This window comes from Zonotrichia albicollis, chromosome 4 (assembly GCF_047830755.1).
Source record: "Zonotrichia albicollis isolate bZonAlb1 chromosome 4, bZonAlb1.hap1, whole genome shotgun sequence".
Lineage (NCBI taxonomy): Eukaryota > Metazoa > Chordata > Aves > Passeriformes > Passerellidae > Zonotrichia > Zonotrichia albicollis.
The window spans coordinates 59,383,008-59,398,249 of NC_133822.1; the positions used below are offsets into that span (position 1 = coordinate 59,383,008).

General features: G+C 38.8%; 1 protein-coding gene across 2 annotated transcripts in view; it reads right to left on the bottom strand.

Annotated features, from left to right (window-relative positions):
• The window catches only part of TFEC (transcription factor EC), a 65,056-nt gene extending 51,678 nt beyond the window's left edge, over positions 1–13,378 (bottom strand). For both annotated transcript variants that reach the window (XM_074539932.1, XM_074539931.1), the window contains exon 1: positions 13,278–13,378. The gene's annotated coding sequence lies outside the window, so the exon portion shown is untranslated. The remainder of the gene's footprint in view (positions 1–13,277) is intronic.
• Between the last annotated feature and the right edge of the window lie 1,864 nt (positions 13,379–15,242).

Sequence of the window (15,242 nt, forward strand, 5' to 3'; positions counted from 1 at the left end):
GTGTGTGTCCACTGTGTAAAAACTACTGTGGATTGGAGGGGAATAGTGCCACATGGAAGAGAAGTCCTGGGAAGGAGCTATTTTTTTTACTAACTGCAAATATTGAGCAGTTAGCAACCTGGTAATTTTGTTTTTTGGCTGAGGACTCATTAAGAGTCAAAGACAATCCAGTAAACATTTCTAATCTTGATTCCTGTTTACGGATCTCAATTTCAGTGTATGGCGTGTGCAGTAGTCCTAGGATTTAGACCACAGTAAAGCGAATTATGTGTTAGAAGACAGTTAAAAATGGATAGTAATTTCCTAAACCTACTTTTAAAGTCCTTCATTTGGGAGGCCTGATACAAGGCACCCTGGGATGTGACAGATAGAGATGTGACAGATAAGAAACAAAAGTCTGCACAGCAGCAAGACAAGTTAAAAGGATTCATGGTGCCCATGGCTGCTGTACAGTAAAATTCTAAGTCATTTTACTGTAGGCTTCAGACATGGAAACTGTCTCTGAAGATAATGTGTGGTGGGTAAGCAAAAGAGAAAGGTTGGTAGGAAGAGAATTGCAGCTTGTCCTGCACAGCCACAGGAAAAAAAGTCTACATATCACCCAACACGGGTACAGATTGTTTACAGCCTGATCACTGACACAAATTACATTTCTGTGTTATAGCTGAACAATAAAATCAATCAGTATTGAAATAGGGTGTTGTGGTGGTTTGACCAGGAAGGAGTGGGAATTCTGGGATGCTGTGGTCAAACCAATGGATGTTCTGAGTTTCATACTGACACCTGGTGTAGCCAGTGAAGTTTGGACACACCTCCGAGAATACACAGGGGTTAAAAAGCAGGGCACTGCCCTTGGCAGTCTCTCTTGGGACGTCGCGGCGAAGAGGTCAGATCACCCTCCCCTGTCCAGTCGCTGCTGCTGGGTGGGGGAGGGGCAGCCACGTGGTAGGCCCTGGGCCTGGACAGAGATGGGAGGTGAGGGGGCTTCGAGGATGGAAGGGTGGAAGATCCCAGAGAGTCAGCCCTCGGGCAGCCATTCCCCCCCCAGGAGAGAGAGAGAGAGAGAGAGAGAGAGCCGGTGACACCGAATGTGATAGCAGCCGGCCCAGGAGGAGAAGGGGGGAGGAAGAGTGCCCGGCCGGAGCGGCAGCGTGTGGGCAGCGTGTGTGGGAGTGCCGCTCCGGGACAGACAGAGACTGAAAGTTTTAACCCCTTTCTTTCATGATTGGGGCCTTGCAAAAATGCTAATCCTCCTCGAAGCTGAATGAGAAGGGAGATAAGAGATGAGATGAGACAAGGACCTGGCCCGAAGAACGTGGAGATGATTGAATGGGAAGAGATGATTTGGAGTGGCCTTTTGGCTGGACTTTTCTTGTGGCCATGGACTCAGTTGTTCCTGTGACACAGAGACTGCATTTAGGGGGAAGCAGTGGCTCAAAACCAGGAGGGTTCATTCGTGAGGACCCCCCGGCCCCAGGGGGTTGGAAAAATATGGGGGGGACAGATGTCCCAAAAGCAGAGACTGTTCCTTTTTGGAGTGAGACAAGGCATCCTTGAAAGACAACCCTAAAAGCAGCTCTGGCCATGCACGGTGGTGAGAGCACTGGGCATGGAAGGAAGATGTCACAAGCGGCAAAAGGACTTTTTCCGGGCGGTGCCGAAGTGACAGGGAAGCACACGAGGTTTCAGTGTGTTTCCAGGGGAAGCCTATGGAACAAGAAGGACTCCTTTCCTCTTCATGAACTGCAGTTTGAGTATACTAAAGTGTGGGGCCAAGGCTGGGCAGTTGGTGATTTGGGAGAATGTATCGGATTGGGAAAGTCAGGTAGTGGGAAGGGGGAAAGTGGTTTTTGTAAGGTTTTCAATTTTTTTTTTCTTTTCCTTATGGTCTTTCCCTATTTTCCTGTAGTTTAGGTAATAAAGTGTTCTTTATGTTTAAGTTGGAGCCTGTTTTGCTTATTCCTGGTCACATCTCACAGCAGACACCAGGGTGAGGGCATTTTCATGGGGGGCACTGGCTCTGTGCCAGGCTCAAACCATGACAGGTGTATAGAGTACTGCAGATGAAAAATGGGAGGGACCTAGGGGCTCTCCACTAGTGATCAACAGATATTGAAGTCCTCAGCCCATGTCTCCTTCCTCCTATGTCTGAACTCAATAGCTTTAGCAACACAGAGAACACAGAAGGTAGACACAAAAGCAGAAAGTGATTTGTAGAAGGGTAAGAAATAACTATATTCAATAAATATTAATTCTCAATTATTCCTTCCATTTTTCTGCTCCTCTACAACTTTTTATAATTGCATAGTTCTTGATTCCACAGATAAATAGGAGGGGTTATTATATTATTTCTAATTCCCAAATTTCCCTGTTAACTAGCAGCTTACTTTAGCACTATTTCCATCCATCTCGTTGGAGGTGGGATTGTGAAAGTGTTGGTTTCAGTTTTATCATTGCTTATAGGTACAAGATATCCTTATCCTTGCTAATACCTTTCTAGGCCCTGATACTAAAACTACTTGGAGTTTCCATTGGGTCCCGTGAAGGGCTTTCACTGATTTCAGGGAAAATAGTCATATGGATAATGGCTTGTAGGACTGGAGCTTTAATCCGTAATTTTCCAAAGCATCCTTCATTAGTGAGCTATGAAAAAATCTTTAAGAAGTTTACCATACTTCAGTTTTGCGAAAAAGACGTAATATTCTATCCCTATTTACATTGCTGAAAATTGATCATGCAACTTTAAATAGCCAAACAATATGTATGTCTTGGAAGTAAGACAACTGGCATTTCTTGGCTTAAGTTAACATTTTTTAATCACCAGACCATGATGTGGCTCCACTACACTAAGTTATTCTTGAATGCAGCAAAACAGTCATGCCATTCACAGGAAAATCACTCTTTCCACAGTACTTGCCAGGAACTTAAATTACAGTGGATTGGCACTCAAGAGTGCTGTGTATTCCCTGCCCTTGCTACATTTTCCCTATATGGCCTTGAGCAAAACTTTGAATCTCTTTTCCTTGATAAATTTGAATAACCGTATCTATTTATCACTATTAGTATATCTTTTTCATCTCAGAAAATTCTGAGGGCAACAATTATTCCAGTCTCCTTGGGACAATGTCACCACCTCTTCACTGGGATCTTGAGCTGAAACATTTCTTATTCTTCTACAGCTATTACTACTGCTACCACTACCACTGCTAATAATAATAATACCTTGCTTATTTGCAGTAAAAATCAAAACCAAAAAACAGATTAAGCAACTTTATTTTTCAAAATACAATATGAGGCTTTGAGACTAAATATAAAATATTCAGTCTTTCTCCTGCATAATAACCCATAAATCCCTGTTAAGAAATTGGTAGTTTATAGACAAGAATAGACACGCAAATACTTTCTTGCCATTGTAAGATTTATTCTCCCAGTTTATCAGAAAATTAATTGTTATGTCACAAGAAAATTCACCACAGCCAAGATATTTCTTTTTTAATTAATGAAATATAGTAAATATTTTAGTGAAAATATTATTTCTCTAAAATATTTACAATATTTTCATCTATAAGGGCTTCAAAAGAGTATATAAAACTCTAGATATAGCTTGTCGTTTTGTCCTTTTATTGATAGAACATGATGTTTCTATCCTTAACTAGAAATGTCTTCTCTGCTCATGTTTATGCAAAACAGATTTTTTGGAAGAGAAGAAAAAAAAGGTACTGTAACATCACAAGGAAACATCAAAGGACTAGTGGCAACATCTTAAGGCTTTTATCAAAGTAGTGAGGGAATGCATTAAAGCAACAATATATGCAGCATACAAATGATAGGTCTATCAAATTCAACAGTATGTCTGATGAATACAGAGAACACATTTTTGCATGTATTCTTTGTTTTATAAGAAAGAGTTTATCAGTGGTTTGCTTTCAAAACTATGAGAGAAAAAATATTTATACATGGGTCTTTAGGTTGTGTCGTCTAATGCAGCTGCAGTGGAGACACAGGCGGCCAAGCCCACTTACACCTGATGACAAGTTACACTTTTTATATTTTTCAAAGTCTGTGTCTTCAACCCTCACACAAAATACATTTTGGGCTTTTTATTCCCTTTCACTTTTGTACCTATATGAGAGCTGTGTAAGAAACTGCTGGGACCTGGCCTAATGAATAAGAAGTGTAGAGAGTTCTAGTAGCTTAGAACAAGTCTTTGATGAAGTGGTAGAGCATGCCACATAATACCTTTCTGTCAACTGTTTCCCAAAAATGTTTCAAGAGTCTTTAAGTTGGCTTCACTGACTGGGGAAATGTTGTTCTTTTTTCCCTTTTTTACCCTAAAACTTAAATTTAAAAGCTTTGTTTATACAAGCAGCACCACTACATGATAAATTCCACAACTGAATTATAGCCCCACTGTGACCCTTAACCTCTGTGTGGAGCACAGCTGCCTCTTGGGTTCAAATTCATGTGTTTTGCAGCCTACTGTAGGAAAAAATATAGGTGATGATTCTACCCCAGGAAGACATGGCTCTGCTCCCAATCCTTGCAGTAGAGATCAGCTTCAAGGCCCAGATAAACCCAGCACCCAGCACCACAACTTTTGGTCACAGAAAGTCCATCCAATGCTCCCAATATTTCACTAATGCTGCTGTTACTATGCAAAAATGCTTAGTGCATTGATGGATAATAAACACTCACAAGTTTTACAACTAAAATAACTAAGACTTCCTACACAGGTACTTCAGATACAGTAAAGCTTAAAGCCTAGTTCTATGTGTGTGTGCACACCACACATCCATACATACACATATATATGTATCTGTGTATTAATGTATGTGTTTTAAAAGCTTAATCTCAGTCACAGTGTCAAGAATTTAGGACTAAGCCTGCCCTTCACAGCAGCAATAGAAGCAGGACAATATACATGGAGCCACAAGAGCAAATAATGTGCTTAATAAGACACTTTTCCAGCTACCTTATGTCCACGTAAAAAAATGTTCTAGGTCTAGTTCTGTCAAATTGTTCTTGTTGGATCATCATCACCACAGTTATGTAATCTAGGATCCTTGAACCCTGGTCAGGAAGAAGCAGGAATAGCTAACAAATGTTCAGCATCACTAAATTCCCTCTGCATGTCTGCTTGAAACGCCGCTGATGTGCCATGAGTGTGTTTCTCTGGGTAGGGTGCTGTAGGGATGCTGAGCAGTTGATTTCTACTGATTTAGAAAGATTTCTATTGATTCAGCAGCTCTTACAACATATTCTATGGATCTGTAGGCTGAATGCTCACAGGCAGATACTAGTTCACATGGAGGTGAATGGCAGTGGATTAAAATTAGCGTAGGAACTTGGAAATCGCAAACCTCAGTTGCTGGAGTTTTACTGCAAAGTATAGAATTTAAAAAACTACCTGATGATTCATCTTCACTGTGTCATTTTTATTTGCTTTTAATAAGGGCACTCTATTTTTCATTATAAGATGTGACAGAGTTGGGGTGTATTTGAGGCTGGCACCAGTGCCTGTACAGACAGATACCAGAAGGTTTTTCCAGAGTAAGAGGCTAAAATTCAGGAATAAGTTATTATTCTTGAAAGTATAACTGAAGTACATGGGAAAATCAGGATGCTTGCTTATATGCATCAGATATCCAGGGATATCACAACAGCAGGAATTCATGGACCTTCCTTTCTCATGCTTCTTCTGTGAGCCCAACACAATGATTTTTTTCAAGTCATAACTCATCATAAGTTCTCTACCCATATACTACTTCAAAATATCAGCAGGCAAAATCTGTCCATTAGAGCTTATTGCTATTTATGTATAGCCTTATAGCAGCATAAAGCAGTAGTGGAGCACATGAAAGGAATGAAATCTGGTCCCAACCCATCCCACCACTTACACCTACTTTCAGGCATCCTGGCAGGCCAGTACCTGCCACCACCTTGATCCATACAGCTGCAGCCCTCAGTAGCCACGTTACTCCCTAAATCTTGTGGTATGTCAGAAACACTTCACATTGCACATTTTGAAAACTTGGAAGAGAATTTCAGACTCTATTCTATATTGCAGGCTGCTCAGGAGGCATAATCAGCCAATAGTTATAACCACCATGTGGTGGGTGGTAATACAACCCACATTGTATGTGTGTGTCACATTTCCTGATTTTTTGAATACACTGGAATATTTGAGGGTCCTATAGTGAAATTCTGATTTTGGAATAAATTATGAATGCTGATAATAATCCAATATATAAAAGCCTCTTTGTTAAAATTGAGGAATTCAAAAGGGATGAGTAATTTAACATCCATTTCTGTCTTTTGGAGTGCTTGATTGTTATTGCATCACATGTGCATTACACATTTATGAAAGGTGTAACAATAAATACAACTCTGAGCTAACAAGGGAAAAAAACAGCCTAGGAATACACATTCCATGCCTGTTAATTGCCTTGCTATATGGTCCTCCGTGCTTGTGGGAAGTCATGTTTTAGAAACATTCATGGAGATATCCAGCAGACAACATGATATTCTTTTCAGTAGGCTTACTCATAGACTAGCAACAACTAATGAAATAATGTCAACTTTTTAAGAATATTCAGAGCTCTTTTGTTAATTAAAAAAAGCAGGCATTATAATAGCCAGCCATTATGTAGGCTGGCACCAACTGTTCAACTTTTCTAACAGATAAAAATAATTGCGTGCAAATTGTTTTGCTCATGAAAGTGAGACAGATGTAGGAAGAGGTCAGACAGACACCACGACACTTGCATCCCACCTCAGGCTCCACCTGGAACACCAGTTATTCAATTACCAAGGCTGACCTCTACAGTCCACACAACCTTATGCAGCTTTGCACTGTAGGGTTATGTGGATAATCATTAACATTTAAATTAGACAATTTTTCAAAACTACAGCACGTTTGTAGATCTGCATCTTTCATTATAGGAATGCTGAAATAACAGTACTCAATAAGTTTGAGACTATAAAAACTAATGCTCTCCATTATGGGCTAGGTTAGATTCAAAATTTTATAGGAAGTTTTACACTCCCAGAACAAGTGTATCAAAAAGTTTGTGGTTTTTAAATGTATCCAAACGCACAGAGAACACAAGGATTCCCACTTAAGTGTGGCTTCCTATCTTCTAGAAAAAAAAGTGAATAAGCTGCTGTTTATGAAAGAAAAAAGCTGTCTCTGGAAGTCCTACTTTCCCTGCAAAGAGTGATTTTCATTTTTAGATGAGGGAATTCTGAATTTGCATACATAAATGGATGTAGTTGTCTTACAGCTGATCAAGCAGTGCCTAACTTGAAGACATCTGCTACTCCTTTCCCCTCACCATCCTCCCTTCCAAATGAGAGCTCTGCTCCTGAGCACAGAGAAGACAGACTGACATTTAGAACATTCAAATATTTCATTTAAATTTTTAATTCTGACTGAAAGTTAGTAGTGGTAAAATAGGAAGTTCTAAATAAGAGTTCTCTGAACTCATTTTTCTTTAATGTTCCATAACATTCAGTTATGCATATTCCTCATCTGCACAAATTGTGCACATCTGTAGGGATATTAAGTGAAGCTCCAAAAACTTGAAAAACAATATTTATATGATATTTTTCATTTCCTTCATGCTTTTTCTTGTACTCTCTGACAAAAATGAGCAAAACAACAATGGTGCACTCGAACTTTCAGTAGCTGCTAAATATGTATATATTTGAAGCTATCTTATTGAATTTCATCTAATAAATTTGTTGACATTTTACAGATATAAAATCATGACTGTCCTCAATGACACATGGGCTTTTTGGCAGTGTAAGGCGCAGTCTGCTGACATAAAAAATGGAATATAGCTTAAAATAAAATCTAATTGAAATGGTATGAATTGGAAATAGCAATGTGGAGAAAAATAATGAATCAATGGAATTAACTTGAAAGATCTTTAAACATACAGTCCTTTGAAAAATACTGATAGAAAAGTGTTTGTGCATAAAAAATAGTCAGCTTAAACAAGATTCAAACAAACAGAAAATAAATTGTTTCCATTATTTTCTGACATAATTAATTATGGTAATTCCAGAAATTGAATTTCAAGAATAAAGTTTTATCATTATGTATGAAGAAGTTACATTATTAAATATAACAGGAAATCCACACTTTGACTTTAACCCTGTAGAAAGGCTTTTTATAATTTAAATATGATTTGAAGGAGGAGGAAGTTCTCCTGCATCTTTCTCTGTTCTGTTTAATCTTTAATTTAACCCTTTGAGCATTTTGCAGAATGAACAGGATTCATGTGCATCAAAGAAAAAGATAATTTTGATTAATTCAGTTTGGTTAAAAAGTAGAGGTATTTTAATGTGCTATCATGTTAGTAACTATAAAGATAAGCTAAATTCTTATTGGTGTTTATAACTGGTTGGACATCTTTTTGCAAAGACTTGAGTATAAAGCAAGAGAAGCTGCAGACCTGATCAATCATCTGGAGGCACTAAGGTAACTCATTCCCTCCCTTCACCTCTGGGAACTCAAGCTCTCTCAGAATTATTTACTCCTGGGAGGAAAAAGACAGTATTCAGGTTCTGTCTTTTCTCAGGACTTATTTTCAGAAAAAGTAACTTTCTTTCCATCTGTTAAACAGCTCATGGGTGCCCTGAGCAGCAACCAGATCATGCACTCTGAGGGGGAGCAGAAAGCACCCCAGAAACACTAGACAGGCTTGTGGCAGAGTCAGTCCCAGCTGCCTGCACGTCCCTCAAGGGAACAGGAGACTCTCCTGTGCACCAGCTTCACCCACCTCAGGACATTACTACTTGAGGGGCTCTTGAGCAGCCAGACTACAGAAGCAGGAATGGCATTACCCCAAAGGCTCTGCAACATTTCTGGAAACAGAACTTGAAAATTTCCCACACTGCAGTGGAAAGGTTTTGTTTTCTCATCATTAAATATGTTCATGCTGTTGCACTACAGATGCTGTCAATTACATGGTTCTGGAGTTATCTCATATGAGTAAGGTAAATGACAATCCTTATTTTGATGCTGGTCACATTATCTGAGATCATGACTTATTATAACTTATTTCATTGAACACTGAGATATAGTAGCTGAGTATCTGAACCTCTTTAATTAAGGTTTCTATGGCACCATAATTTATACAACAAAGATTTGAGCTGTCTTTACCAAATTTTTGTCAGAAAGATAGCCTAGTATTAAAAACTAAAACTGAACAGAGTCCATCCTTAGTTTGAGTTAACAGTGGATTCTAAGAAAAAGTAGTCTGAGTCATGCTGTAATTGCTCAAAGTCATTATACTTCACTTTCCTATTTTTAGTCTTTCTTTTAAAATAGACATAAGCCCAGAGACTGAAGATTTAGGAATGTTGAGATGAAAAAGAAGATTGACTTCTTTTATTAGAAGATCTACTTTAGAACAGGGGGGGCAACATGATTCACAGGTTAAATTTTGGGTGAGTAAACATGTGGACTACAAATGTTTTCAAATTGTATTAATATCTTTGTTTTTATTTCATTCACCACATCATTCCTAGTCTTCATCTTTTAAGTCTGCCATCTCATTCATGTTTGTAAATCATTCTCATGTTATTTCTGCATTCTGTCCTTTTTTCCCCTAGTGTGAAACACATCTCATGTTGAATGCTGTCAATACAGTCCACTAACAGCTTGCATTTACATTTGCACACCGTTTATGATGCTGCTAAAGCAATTGCAGTTCTGCAAAAAACAGCAGAAATTATAGAAGAGTATTTCATGTTTCTCTGATATATTGATTACATTTATGGAATTTGTGAAGAGAAATGGAAGTTATGTTGTCAACAGAATGGAAGTTATGAAAATAAAAAGTGCAAAGTGATTTCAAAAGTATTTCCACGTTTTGAATCCACAAATTATGTGGTAGAGATTCTAAATTTCCACTTAAAGCACTGTCACGATCAGTTCCTATAATAATCATAAGAAATCCAAATTTTCCTGTTTATTTGGCCATTTTCAAACCAGTACAACTAAGAGCAGATGTAGTAAAATCTGTTGCTGAACTGGTTTGTTGCAGACTTGTGTTTGGCTCACTTCTTCCCTTAAACAGTCTCTGAATTTTGTTGTAAAACATACTGAAATTTTTTTGGTGTGTTTTTTTTGGGGTTGGTTTTTTGGTTTTTTTTTTTTGAAAGGCCTGATTATCTTGCAAAATGTCCTGCACTTCCTTTTCCAGAATAGGCTGAGAAATCTGACAAGTCTCATTTCATGCTTTGTTCTCCCCTTCTCCATCCCAAACTTTCGTCTATTGCTTAAGACTGTGACTTAACAAGTTCAGAGCAGTATAACAAAATCAATAACAAACTCGATTAAAATTGATCCAAGATACATGGTGGAGAACTTTATCTTAGGAGAGTGAGGGTGTAATTCTATGGAAAGACTGAGGGACTGGTTCTTTCTGGTAGATGAAGTGCCTCTAACACAGCTTGTGTAGCCATTTAGACTTAATAAACATCTAAGTACAGTTTTAGCTGAGTTTGGTTGGACTTAATGTAATTGAACAGAATTACTCTTCATTTCAAAGAGACAATTCATTAAATATCCAAAAAAGGGGAAAATTATTTTGCACTGCAATATATCACATCATCCCCTAAAGACTTTGTAGCACATGCAGCCATTGCAGGGAGTTGAAGAGGGGGATCCCACTTGTGTAAAGGCAAACAGCTGGATTGAACACCCTCTGAAGAAGCTAGGCTTTGAAACATCATGTGAAACTGAGGAAAACAATAAGTACTTCCTGCTAGATGTCTAGCCTGAGACTTGAGAAGCAGCTTCCCCTATCCTGAATTAATTTTTCCCGAAATAAACATCAAACCAGCAGGTTTTGAACACACCTATATAGTCTCTGCCAAGATGAAAAGTTAACAGGTCCCAATGGGTATGGCTGCTTGATCAGCAAGGTTATTTTGTGCTTCACTCTGCTGGGCTTTGCAAGTGCTCCTTTACTGAGCAGTGGTATAATTATCGCTTGCAGAAAAGAGTGAGTTCCCAGCCTTGTGCTGACAACAGCCTGCAGCCCTGTGTTTTCACAGCTCAGCAGAATCTGTTCCACTGGTACCAGGCCAGTGACAGGCAGATGTAACCACAATATTGACCAGCCCTGCTTACCTTTCATCTAGATGGGCAACATACTGGTACAGTTCCAAGAAGCCTCCCAACAAAAAAGAATGACTGTGAAACAAATCCTGGCCCCTTGCTCCTCACTTACTGCTTCAAGGTGGCTTCACAGCACAACCCTCCTGTGCCTTTTTGCCAAAGGATCCTCACAGTGTTCCTGCAGCTTTTGGTGCAGGGAAAGCAACTGCCTGGAAAGTTCACTGTCTCTTGTGCTGGCAACACAACTCTATCAAAGTGAGGCAGCTTGGAGTGGCAGATTAGAACAAAACACACCAGGACAACACACAGCTCAAGGGAAACTTTGCCTTTTACCTACCTGACTTAGAAACTTCTCATTTGCACCTTTGTTTTCTTGAATACATTACATTTACAATAAGGTACACCCTCACACCTGCATTCACCCTACATGACCAGTCACCCTAGAGAGAATACAGAAGGGTGTCTCCTGTAAGCAAGTGTTGCTCCTCAGTGCTCCTGCTCACATTTGTCATGTCCTGCTCAGCAGAGGTGTTGGGCATTCCTGACCTTGGGGAACACATAGCAGGTCAACATGAAAAGAAAATTATGGCCTCAAATATAACATTGTTACATTGGTTTTTTTTTTTTTTTTGCTATGTTTCTTTCATACAAATTCATGTCAGATCCAGAAGGCAAGTTTTGGATTTTAAAATAAATTAGGGAGTTGTGTCCTGATTATGTCTAAAATAGGCAAGTGATTGCTCTGTGTTAGATCTTGCTTCTCCACAAGAAAACCTGGCTCAGCCCACGTGTCAGTCTTTTAGAATGACACAGATTAGATGAGCTAACCAGAAGCAGCTTTAGTTTACTATTTGAGATAATTAACTGTGGAATTTTTAGGTTAATCTTGATTTAAAATTAGGCATCTAAATTAATATTCAGTCCTGTCAGTTGCCACAGTAGTGCCAGAATACATTTATGTATAGCTCTGCAAAAATCAGTTGCTCTGCTCAGCATTTCAGGAAGCATACTGACTTTGATGTGAAAGTATACATTCATGATATTCTTCTGAGAACCACAGAAGTGACTAAAGAATGCCAGTCTCCACTGATCTTATTGTAGACCATGGTCTTAAACTACTTTCAGGATTTGAAAATTCATTTATATTTTGGACATCCAAATTTGAGAGATTTGTCCATGACTATGGAGGCAAAAGAGCAAGTATCGTTAAATTCTTTAGATACTAAATTGTAATTATAAGTTAGAGAGACAGAAAGGCATTATTAAGGTTTTGTTTTAGATCAGTGAATTTTATTTTCCTTTCCCTTGGGGACAAATTGCCTATATTTAAAATCAAGTTTTTACGGCAGAGAATTTAGTTTTTAGTTGTGACTGCATTTAGCTGTCTATACATCCATAAACATGAACTTAACATTTGTACATACAATCATTAAAGTCATTATAGTTCTAAAAAATTATTTCATAATTAAATATAAAATTAATCAGTGAAAGCAGTAAACTGCCCAATGAAAAAGTGTGCTGTCATGTGAATATTTGAAAAGAGCCTTGCTCTGAATTAATCATCAAAATTTCCACCAAACTCCACTGAAGATCCGTGTAAATAAGCAGTAATTATAATAAGCAGTACTACTACTCCTTTTGTAGTACAACAAGTTTAATTTTATAGAACAGGTAAATCAAATCTTTTTGTCTCTTCAGAAGGCAGTTTATTAAGTTAATGGTCTAACTTAAGCTCATTAGCTATGGTACAACACTATGGCTATAGAAGTACAATGGCTTAACTGCAATGCGGTCCAAATACTGAAGGCATTGAACTAACTTTTTAACTAAGTTCCTGCCACAAAAATACACTGCAGTGTTAGTGGGAGTTAAGAAACAAGCACTAAAATTCATTGTTAATGACTACACCACTGAGCCCTGTTGGGCAGTTGCTGCTCTCACACACACAGACTCGACAGTCAGGAGCTGCCTCCCAGGCTTGGAGGGATTCCTGGGCTCTCCCCAGAGCTGCCACCCCCACGGCGAGGTCCTGCGTGCTCTCCTGCAGTCCCTGAACCCAGGTCAGCTCCTGCCAGCTGCTTCTCCCCAACACCAAGAAGCAGAACCGTCCCTGGAAGGGGCAGTTGCCTCTCCCAGTACTCACCCCAGCTCCTCAGCCATAGCACGGGGGGCAGACATGACCGTGCTGTGGAGGTCAGTAATGCCAAGAGGAGCAAGCACAGGGGTTTCACAGCTCCTGCTTCCCTTCCCATGAAGGGTGGGGACAAAGTTTGCTTCTTAAGGAACTACTAGAAATTTGCTTCTGTATTTGACTTTCATAGGCTGTAACAACAGACAGGGCAAAGTTTTCGTAACACCACCTTCTTCTCACAAACATGTTTTTTTGAAGTGCAGTGGAAGTTTTAGATATTATTTTAACAGTTTAAATTTCTGAAAAATATATGAGAAAACCTCCCCCAGAAGCTATAGCATAATAATATTCATAATATATACATCTCTAGATAAAATTAATACAAGATGAGATGACTCTTTCATCACAGTAGGGAGACTCAAGAAAAGAACTTGAATATGAATCAAGGCTTTCTGTATTTTGTAAGAAAACTCTGGTTTATGTGGTGTTGAGGACATGTTTACCTCAAATTGTGATTTAAAAATTCTGTGATCAGGATAGGCTCATATAATGTAATTAAGTCCTCCAAATTAGGAATAACTAGAAATCACACTAAGACTCCTAAGCTTTTTTTTTTTAATTCTTACAGTAGTAATTATATCTAGATCCTTAAGGGAGGCACTTTTGCCTCCTGAAAGCCTAGTTTTAACACTGCTGTAAGTGCTATGGGCATATTTGAATCTTCACATTCAAATACTTTCAAACATAGGGAGTTGCATCCACTGCTTTTTCTCTCACACTGTATTATTCTCTGTCTAATATTAAAGGTTTCATCTAACTCTTTATGAGAGCAAATATTGGAGGACACCAGTAATGACAAATGAGGTACAATTAGCATGGCATTTTCCTGGTTTAATTGTTCTTACTTGAAAGCTACAAAAATACTTTGAAAGTTCTCACAAACAAGTCTTTATTGCATTGCACAAAACCAAATGCAAGAAGGCAGAGGTTCAAACAGCAGTTCACAGTTTTTAGCAACAACACTGGGAGAAGTCAATATCAGTTCTGATATCACCAAGCAGGGAAGAGATCCAATACCAAAAGTTGTTCAGGGACAAAAACATCAGACAGATGTAACACTTGGACACTGAAACAGAGCTGCCTTCTTAAGTGCTGAAGGCGCCATTGCTATCCTCACAGCATTGCCAAACTTAAAAAGAGATAACAGGACATGCACTTGCCTTTCCCTGAGCTCTGCTCTTGACAGGGACAGCCTAGCTCTGTCAAGGGCACTTGAAAATCTTGGATGGATTCAGAGGTCTACAAACAAGACAACATTCACGGAAGTTTATTTCTTTTTATCATGAGAAAACTTGTTTGAACCTCCAGCCATAAAAAATGTTTGCAAGTGGTATAAAAACCATCATGGAAGAAGGGCCCAAAAAAATTGAAGGCCAGGCCTAAGGGGAGAGGGGAGAGATGAGTTAGCCACACTCTTCTTGGTTGGGCAAGACACATTAGCAAATCTAATATCTAAAACATTCTCCTCAATTGTTCCCTGTTTCTGTCTTCCACGTCAATAATTTCCATGTGAAGTGGCTGGTCAGGATTCTTTTCTCAGCGTCCCTGTGCCCTTCCACAGCCTGCCATCCTTTTCCCTGAGATCCAGCCATGGATCTTGTTCTTTTGTATAAGCAACACACTTTGCAGGGAGGTACAAACTTATTGATTACAGGGGTCAGCTCCTTTCCAAAGCTAAAAACACTTCCTTTAATCACTGTTAGAGAAATAATTAAATTTAAATGCTATTATTGTAATATCTTCCTGCCATATAAACCTTTCAACTAGTAATCTCAGAGGCCTCTGTCATGGTGAATATTGTTATCTTTGGAAGACTTGGTAATAAATTTGGTGTATGAAAGTTTAGGAATAAAGTTTAGATACACAGATTGTATTCCCTGGATGTAGTTACTGCCATCCTATGCTTTTCCCTTTATG